Source organism: Lithobates pipiens, unplaced genomic scaffold (assembly GCF_037356315.1).
Source record: "Lithobates pipiens isolate NorthernLeopardFrog02 unplaced genomic scaffold, aLitPip1_a1.2 Scaffold_1, whole genome shotgun sequence".
Classification (NCBI taxonomy): Eukaryota; Metazoa; Chordata; class Amphibia; order Anura; family Ranidae; genus Lithobates; species Lithobates pipiens.
This window is the reverse complement of record NW_027507685.1, coordinates 150,473,610-150,483,801: the sequence shown is the minus strand read 5'-3', so window position 1 is coordinate 150,483,801 and position 10,192 is coordinate 150,473,610.

The window sequence follows — 10,192 nt, the reverse complement described above, 5'->3', positions numbered from 1 at the left end:
GAGAAGATCAAGAAGGTACAGGTCTCTATCATTCTCTGTTCACACTGAAGGTGGTTGTGCTCAGCTTTTTTAATCATTATAATTTTTATTAACATCGATTTTGATTTACAAATATGCTCAGCTTTGCTCTCTTTCAAGTCAGTGCTGTCAGAATCCCCTCCACCAACCGCCATCATGTTAACGTTTGTGATAGTAGTAAAACTTAATTTATTAAGAAGGTATGTAAAAATGTAATAAACAATACATAAAACAATAATAAAGTAGTACGATTGTTATTATTATTATACAGGATTTATATAGCACCCACAGTTTGCTCATAGCTTTACAACATGATGGCAGTTACAATTCAATACGGGAGAAATCAGAGGGCCCTGCTCGTTTGAGCTTACAGTCTAAAAGGGATACAAAAGGTAATAACTGTGGGGAATAAGTTGATGGAGAAAATGAAAATACAGTTGTTAGGTGGAGGCGGATTAGGCTTCTCTGAAGAGAAAGGTTTTCATGGATAGCCTAAGACCCCATACACACTATTTGATTTTCTGAAGATTTTTGTCTTCAGATTTACCAAAACCATGTAGTGCAAGAGCCCGCCTGATTGCATACAAATTGAAACTCTTAGACCCCTTTCACACCACACCGCCGATAGCGTGGGCGGTAAAACGCCGCTATTTTTATCGCATTTTAGCGCATTTCGGGCGCTAGCAGGGCGCTTTTACCCCCGCTAGCGGCCGCGAAAGGGTATTACAGCGGTGCCCCATTGATTTCAATGGGGAGCAGTGGTGGAGGAGCAGTAAACACACCGTTCCTTCCCGGCTCCAAAGAAGCTGCTGGCAGGACTTTTTTCTGACGTCCTGCCAGCGCATCGCTGTAGTGTGAAAGCCCTCGGGCTTTCACACTACACACAATGGTGCAGCATCTTTAGGGCCTTTTGCAGGCGCTATTTCTAACGCTATAGCGCCTGCAAAACACCCTGGTGTGAAAGGGGTCTTAAAGTTTTACATTATATTATATGTTTTTGGTAAATCTGAAGACAAAAGTCTTCAGAAAATCCAATAGTGTTTATGGGGTCTTAGGTCCCATTCACACGTGACAAATCTACTCAGCGGACTCCACTAGCTTAGCGGGGGGGATTGCTCTGTTGATCCCCACTGATCCCCACTGAGCCGGTGGATGACAGGTCCATCTCTGCTCACTGTGCAGGGAGGGACCTGTCAGAGCTCCTCTGTCCTCTATGGCGAGATCTGTCTGTTTTCATCCGATCTGTTCTGCTGGATGGATGGCGAACATCAATGGGTGGCCCACTCGGATACGCCTGAAAAAAGGATAGGCAGATCTTTGGCGGGCCGATCATGTGAAAGGGGCTTATCGGGAAAAGTTCTGGAGGCAAACATGGGAGGAGGTGACAAAGGAGTTAGAGAAGGAGGTCTTGAAAGGAATGAAGAGAACTATTTGGTAAGGATTTTAAGACCAGGTTAGCATTATGTGAGGAGCTGAATATGGGTACGCATACTACAAAGTCACACATTTACATATTTAGTCAGGTTAAAAAAAAGACACAAGTCCATTTAGTTCAACCTATAAATAGGAAAAAAAATATATATACAATCCCATACCCACAGTTTATCCAGAGGAAGGCAAAAAACCCCAGCAAAGCATGATCCATTTTGCTCCAACAGGGGAAAATTAATTCCCGATCCCCCCAGAGGCAATTGGATATTCCTTATTTACCTATGAATGTTAATATCCAGTTATATTATGTACATTTTGCAAATAATCTTGGCCTTTCTTAAAGCAATCTCCTGAGCTGGCTAGAACCGCCTCTTGAGGGAGTCTATTACACATTTTCACAGCTCTTACTGTATCTGGAGATTAAATCTCTTTTCCTTCAGACGTAAAGAGTCCCCCCCTGTCCTCTGTGATGACCTAAAGTGATTGTGAACTTTTTTTTTTTTTTAAATAAAAGTAACAAACATGTTATTCTTACCTGACCTGTGCCGTGTATTTGCTCAGATCCTCCTCTTTTCGGGTGCCTCTTCTGTGCCCCTGGCCCCTCCCTCTTGTTGAGTGCTCCCACATCAAGCAGCTTGCTATGGGGGCGCTGACATGGATCTGTGTTTCAGCTCTGCCCTCTCCCTCCTGATTGGCTAACTGACTTTGATTGACAGCAATGGGAGCTAATGACATCGCTGCTGTGTCTCAGCCAATCAGGAGGGAGAGTACCGGACTGCTGAAACACTCGTGGACATTGTTGGACAGAGATGGGGCTTAGGTAAGTATTAATGGGGCCAAGCGGAGCTGCTGCACACAGAAGGCTTTTTATCTAAATGCGTAGAATGTAACAAGTTTAAAAAAACCTTCTGACTTTACAACCCCTTTAAAGTCAATAACTCAACACCAAGTTCACTAAATGGACCATTTGTATATTTATACGTGTTGATCATATCCCCCCTTCATCTCCTCTTCTCAAAATAAATTCAGTTCCTATAATCTTTCCTCATAGCTGAGCTCCTCCATGCCTCTTATCAGTTCAGTTGCCCTTCTCTCCACTTTCTCCAGTACCCCGATATCCTTTTTGAGAATTGGTGCCCAAAACTGAACTGCATATTCCAGATGAGGCCTTAGTAATGATTTGTACAGGGGCAAACTGATATCTCTCTCTCTGGAGTCCATACCTCTCTTAATACAAGAAAGGATTTTGCTCACTTTGGAAACTGTTGCTTGGCATTGCATGCTATTTATTAAACTTAGCAGAATACCCAGACCCTTCTCCACCATTAATTCCCCCAGTTGTATTCCCCCATTGACAGATCCCCTGTTCTCTCTCTCCCAGGAGCGGTCGTGGGTGCCCGGCCGCCGGGCACATGTATCAGCTCCTACGTCACGTGGCGGGCTTGCTCCTGCTAAGGCTATTTAAAGGGCCGACGTACAGCTACTGTGATTTGCCCAGGAGAGCCAACCTGCCACAGTATAATGACAGGGGCTGGTCGGCTAGTGCATAACTTTTATCAACATTAAACCTCATTTGCCACATAGTTTCCCATTTAAACGGTGCATTGAGGTTGGCTTGTAAATTGAAGACATCCTGTAAGGACGTTATTCCACTGCATTGCTTGGTTTCATCCTCAAACACTGAAATTGTATTTTTAATCAAATTAATTTATAAATATATTCAAATGTAAGGGTCCCAAAAATGAACCTTTGGGTACACCATTGATAACCTTAGACCATTCAGAGTATGAATTATTAACCACTACTCTGAATACGGTCTTTTAGCCAGTTTTCTATCCATTTACACACATTTCTCTTTCGTTCCTGGACGGACACAGCAGCTTCATCTTGACCTTAGGGTTATATTGCCCCTTCAGGAGAGGACTAGGCAGAACATGTTAAAAACAGCAAAACTGCACAGTACCACCCAGGGGGTGGTCCTACTGGTTATAACCCCTCACACTGCATCCAGCAGCTCAGTTATTTTCTGCCTAGAAAAGGACATGGCTCTCAGTGGGACCATTGGTCCTGGGAATTTTTACTGCATTTTTGATTCCTGTGATCTACAATCAACAGCCGGGCTGGGTGACAAGCTGGATAAATATAGATATAAATATAGATCCTGGTAGTCTCCCCAGCCTGGCCATCGTGCGTGAGCAGACCTTAGCTACGTGCTGGGTCGGCCACGACATGCTGCATCTGATCCAGGGGCAGCCGGTGAGCTATATACTCTGTGGCACACATGTGACCGGGCAACTGCTGTCCGTGTCACAGTGTGAAGTGGCCGACAGCCACCCCGTACTGCTCGGTTGATGGGTCTGTCCGTAGAATGTGTCCAGCTGTCCCTGCAAGAGGGGTAAATATGGTTCCACCTGCCTCGGCAGGATGGATCAGTTGGGCATTCCCTGGGAGGTTGACTAGGGGGTCTCTCACTCTCCCTTCTCTCCCTGTCCCTTTCCCTCCTTCCCATGCTATGGGCCACTGTGTGACTGGGCATATGGGGGAGCGGTGCATGTACCTGGCTGGGGGTCCTCCGGGGGGCTCTGAGTCCTGGCAGGGGGTTGCGCTGGGTGTTGGGGGTCCACTCATCCTCTTCCCTGTTTCTATGCCATGGTGGAGTGTTTTGGTGTGTATGACGTGGGGAGGCTGCCGCATGGACCGCGGCCATTTTTCTGTAGCCACAGCCAGTTTTTTCCATTTCGCCCATTTTCAGGAAGTCCGGCAGCCATTTTCTCTGTGCCTTCAGACATTTATTGCTGAGACGGCCGGTGGCCATTTTCTAGTAGCCTCAGTTTGTTTTGCCTATAACGATGGGTGACTGTTTCTTTCAAGAACAGCGCACTTTACACAGAGCACCTAGTGGCTGACACAGGGGAGAGCGGACAGCAGCAGCGCAGCGTGGTATCTGGGTCAGGGTGGTGAGTCCTGCGGGGGGGCCCCTCAGTCTGTGGCAGCTAGGAGGGTGGGCATTTTGTATGACTTGCCTTAGGTCCCTAAGTGGTGACAGGCGAGTGTGGGTCAGCATGGCGTCAGAAGCTGGTGCTTCTTCCCCAGACATCCCTGTTATGGCAACAGATTCTACTGCACCTGCGGTGCCTATGGACGCTCTGTCGGAGGTCCTGGAGTCCTTTGTTGCCAGGGTGGAAGCGGCGTGCGGGTGCAAGGAGGTTTTGGGCACCAGTTCTCAAAAGGGATATGGGGGAACTGGAGAAAGTGCAGAGAAGGGCAACCAAACTGATAAGAGACATGGAGCAGCTCAGCTATGACGAAAGATTAGAGGAACTGAATTTATTCACTCTTGAGAAGAGGAGAATAAGGGGGGATATGATCAACATGTTCAAATATATAAGGGGTCCTTATAGCGAACTTGGTGTTGAGTTATTCTCTGTGCGGTCAACCCAGAGGACATGGGGGCACTCTTTACGTCTAGAGGAAAATAGATTTCATCTTCAAATACGGAAAGGTTTCTTCACGGTAAGAGCTGTGAAGATGTGGAATAGACTCCCGCCAGAGGTGGTTATGGCCTGCTCAGTAGATTGCTTTAAGAAAGGCCTGGATACTTTCCTGAATGTACATAATATAACTGGGTACTAACATTTATAGGTATAGTTGATCCAGGGAGAATCTGATTGCCTCTTGGGGGATCAGGAAGGAATTTTTTCCCCTGCTGTAGCAAATTGGAGCATGCTCTGCTGTTTTTTTTTTTGCCTTCCTCTGGATCAACTGTGGGCATAAAATTGGGTATATTGGATTGTACGATAATTTTTTATTTTTTATTTATTTATTGTTCTTAAGGTTGAACTGGATGGACTTGTGTCTTTTTTCAACCTGACTAACTATGTAACTATGTAACTCCGTGTCCGGGTCAGCACAGGAAAAAGCACTTGTAGGAGCACTTATCACAGCGGTGCGGGATACCCTAAAGATGAAGGATACGGTGGGGGCATCTACAGGGGTGTCGGTCCCTTTGGGGTCCCACAAGCCGACCGGCACGGCTAAGGTGTTTCCTTACCTAACTTCCGGTAGAAGGGACTCCTGCTTTCAAGGACCCTGCCGACAGGAGGGCCGAGACAGTGACTTGGTCCATGTTTACGGTGGTGGGGTCAGCGTTACGACCTGTGCTGGCCACGGCCTTGGTGTCGCAGACGCTTACTGATGGGCAAAGTTGTTGCGCCGTGAATTGGTGAAGCAACCGTCTTCCCTGATCTGCGTGGAACTGGCAGATCAATTGGTGCATGGCCTTAAGTATGTCTGTGACGCGGCCCTGGTTGCTCTCACAGAGCATCAGTATCAGCAGTGGTGCTACCGCGCCTGATTTGGCTGAAATGCTGGCCTGCAGACCGGGCATCTAAAAAAAAACCCTGCGGATTTGCCCTTCCAAAGTGAGAGCCTATTTGGAGCTTCACTGGACGGCATTATTAAAAATGTTACCGGTGGGAAGAGCATGTTGCTCCCACAGTCCAGGAAGGGTAAGCAGCCACACCATCGGCAAAGGCCCTCCTTTTCCTCTCAGAAACTGCTTTTTCACCCGCCCGGGTCGGCAGGTAAGCGTTCCCGGTCCGACAAGACGGTTGCTGAAGGACAAAAGCGTCCTTGGTTTCGCAAGTCAAACAAGTCTGCAAGCAAAAATGTTACAGCATGAAGGTTTGCCCCGCCCCACTCTCGGGTGGGGGGGAGGGTCGCATTCGAGAGTTTGCAGCCCAGTGGACCTCCCTACTGTCCGACCAATGGAACTGCAAACTGGTTTCATTGTGATATAAGATGGAGTTTCTTTCTTGTCCACCAAACGGATTTTGTCCCTCCAACCTACATCTGCTTCCGGCTCATCGGGAAGCCCTGTTCAGGGCAGTACTGGACCTGCTGCAGAGGGGTGATAGTACCTGTACCGATGCTGGAAAGGTTTCAAGGATTCTACTCCAATCTGTTTGTAGTCCAGAAAAAGGAAGGGTATATCCAATCCTGTACTTGAAGGCCCTCAACAGCTTTGTGAAAGTGCAAAGGTTCAGGATGGAATCAGTTTGTTCCGTAGTTGCTGCACTCCATCAGGGAGATTTCCTGGCGTCCTTGGATATCAAGGACGCATACTTACATGTACCCATATGCCTCAGGCATCAGAGGTTTCTGCGATTTGCAGTCGGGGAAGAGCACTACCAGTTTGTGGCTCTCCCTTTTGGCCTGGCGACAGCACCCCGAGTCTTTACCAAGGTGTTATGTCAAATTCTGACGCTGTTAAGGCAACGTGGGATCGCAATCGTGGGTTACCTAGACGACCTCCTTCTGAGAGCAGCTTCTGCCTCAGAATGAAGGGAGGATGTAGCGATCACTATACAGACTCTCTGGGAGTTTGGTTGGGTGCTGAACCTAAAGAAGTCGGTGTTAGTGCCGACTCAACGCCTGGAGTACCTGGGCTTACTGCTGGACTCCTCAGAAGTGAGAGTTTTTCTCCCTTCAGACAAGCTGCAGACTCTTCAAGCTGTTGTGGAGTTGTTGGTGAACTACAGGTGGTCGTCGCTGTGCATGCAAGTTCTGGCCCTCCTGGTAGCCACTTTTGAAGCGGTACCGTATGCTCAATTTCACACTTGACTCCAGCAAAAGGAGATTTTGTCAAAATGGAACAAATCTCCGTTATCCGTGGATTGTCAAGTTCGGGTGAGCCAGCTAGTCAGGGATTCCCTTCTCTGGTGGCTGAGGTCTCCTACCCTTTGGTCTGGGAGATCGTTCCTTCCTCTAAATTGGACGGTGATAACAACAGACACCAGCCTGACCGGTGAGTTTTGGGCATACAGTCAGCCCAGGGTCTCTGTTGGGGGAAGAATCCCAACTGCCGATCAATGTGCTCAAGCTTCGGGTGATCAGGCGGTGCCTCTCCACATGGTCAAGGAGGCTACAGGGGCTTCCGGGCAGGATCCAGTCGGACAATGCTACGGCGGTGCGTATGTCAACCATCAAGGAGGAACAAGTAGCTTGGCTGCAGCATGGGAAGTTGCTCACATCCTCCAGTGGGAAGAGTGGCACATGCTGATCTATGTGTTATTTTAATAACTTTCTAGTATCTTCCCAATTATAGAAATTAAACTAACAGGTCTATACTTACTTGTTAAAGACGTTGGTTTCTTTTTAACCACTTCAATGCCAGGTACTTTCCCCACTTCCTGAAAGACAATTGCGCGGTCATGCAACACTGTACCCAAACATATTTTTATAATTTTGTTCCCGCAAATAGAGCTTTCTTTTGGTGGTATTTGATCACTGCTGGGGTTTTTATTTTTTGTGCAGTAAATAAAAAAAATTCAAATTTTGAAAAAAATAGTTTTTCTTTGTTTCTGTTATAAAATTGTGTAAATAAGTACGTTTTCTCCTTCACTAATGGGCACTGATGGGACTGCACTGACGGGCACTAATAAGGTGGCACTGATGATGGGCATTGATAGAAGGCACTGATGTTCACTGATAGGTGGCACTGATGGGCACTGATATGTGGCACTGGTATGCAGCACTGATGGGCATTGATAGGCAGCACTGATGGGCACTCATAGACGGCACTGATGGGCACTGAAAGGCTGCACTGATGGGTACTTATGGGTGGCACTGATGGACCCCCCTGACAGGAGAGCAGCCGATTGGCTCTCCTCTACTCACGTCTGTCAGAGGCGAGTGAGGAAAGACCGATACACAGCTTTTTCTTTTTAACCACTTCAGACCCAGAAGGATTACCCCCCTTCCTGACATTTTTTGCGATACGGCACTGTGTCACTTTAACTGACAATTGCACGATCATGTGACATTGTACCCAAAATGTATGTCCTTTTTTCCCCACAAATAGAGCTTTCTTTTGGTGGTATTTGATCACCTCTGCAGTTTTTATTTTTTGCGCTATAAACAACAAAATTGCAACAACTTTGAAAACAAAAAATAAATATCCCAAATGTAAAAAAGAAAAAAACACATTTCTTCCCCAGTTTAGGCTGATATGTATTCTTCTAAATATTTTTGGTAAAAAAAAATCGCAATAAGCGTATATATATTAATTGGTTTGCACAAAAGTTATAACGTCTACAAAATAGGGCATAGATTTATGGAATTTTTATTATTAATTTTTTTACTAGTAATGGCAGCAATCTGCGATTTTTATTGTGACCGTGACATTGCGGTGGACAGATCGGACAATTTTGACACCATTTTGGGACCACTGACATTTATACAGCGATTAGTGCTTTAAATAGTCACTGATTACTGTATAAATGTCATTGGTAGGGAAGGTGTTAACACTAGGGGGCGATCAAGGGGTTAAATATGTTCCCTATGTGTGTTCTAACTGTAGGGGAGATGGGACTGACTAGGGAAGGAGACTGATCGATGTTCCTATATACTAGGAACACACAATCTGTCTTCTCTCCTCTGACAGGACATGTATCTGATTGTTTACACACACACATCCCCATTCCTGCTCTGCCAGGAGTGTCCGCAAGTGCGCCGGCGGACATCGCCCCCTTATCCCCTTAAAGCAGCGCCGTACAGCTACAGTGATTCGTGCAGGGGAGCCATTCTGTCAGTCAATCAACGGCAGGCAGTCTGGAAGCGGTTAAACTGATGATTAGACATGGCTGATCACGTGGTAAAGAGCCTCTGTCAGAGGCTCTACCGAGATTGGTGTTGCATATTTTCCAAGGATGAGGGCTGCTCCCCTAGACATAGACTGGGAGGGAATATTGGCAGCGATGAACACAGAACAGAAATGGAAATTCTTAAAAAAGACTGTATGTGAACTCACTACAAAATATATTCATATGGACACCAAGTTTAAAAGGCTAAAAATAAAACCTATGTGTCTCACAGCCAAAGTTTAAAAAGCTATAAATGATAAGAAAAAAACTAAAAAAAAAAAAAAAAAAAAAAGGAACACTATCATTCTTTAACTAGATGCTGACCGCCGGCTGTCAAATGACGGCCAGGCGGCGCACCTATTGTGGCGGGAGGCCGTCATATGACGGCCTCCCGTTTAAACAGGGAATGCGCGCGATCGTGCGCGCGCATCCCTGTTTCTTCGGTGGTGGCGTGTCACGGAGACACCGCTCGCCACCGAAGGGGGTGAACAGCCATTGGTTATGGCTGTTTACCACGTGACTTCATCACGGCCGATCACAGATGGTCACACCCCGAACATGCATGGCACATGTGCGCGATCGTGAGCGCGCTGCGCGTGCACGTCGGTGGCGGCGCGTTTCCCCGGGGACACTGCTTGTCACCGACACTGGTAAACAGCCATTGGCCAGCTGTTTACCCACGTGATCAGCTGTGATGCTTTCACAGCCGATCACTAAAATGTAAACAAACCGCCGTAACGGGATGTTTCCGGGTTCTCCTCCTCACACACCGATCGTGTGTGAGGAGGAGATTGCGGTAACATCTCGTTACAGTGTACACCAATCATACTGATTGCCCCCCCCCAATAAAGAGGACCTGTCACCACCCCTCATAGTACCTGTCAATCACAGTCTATCAGAGTACCTTTCACAGTCCATCAGAGTATTTGAGTACCTGTCACAGCCCATCAGAGTACCCGAGTACCTGTCACGGTCCATCAGGGTACCCGAGTACCTGTCACAGTCCATCAGGGTACCCGAGTACCTGTCACAGTCCATTAGAGTACCGAGTACCTGTCACAGTCCATCAGGGTACCCGAGTATCTGTCCCAGCACATTAA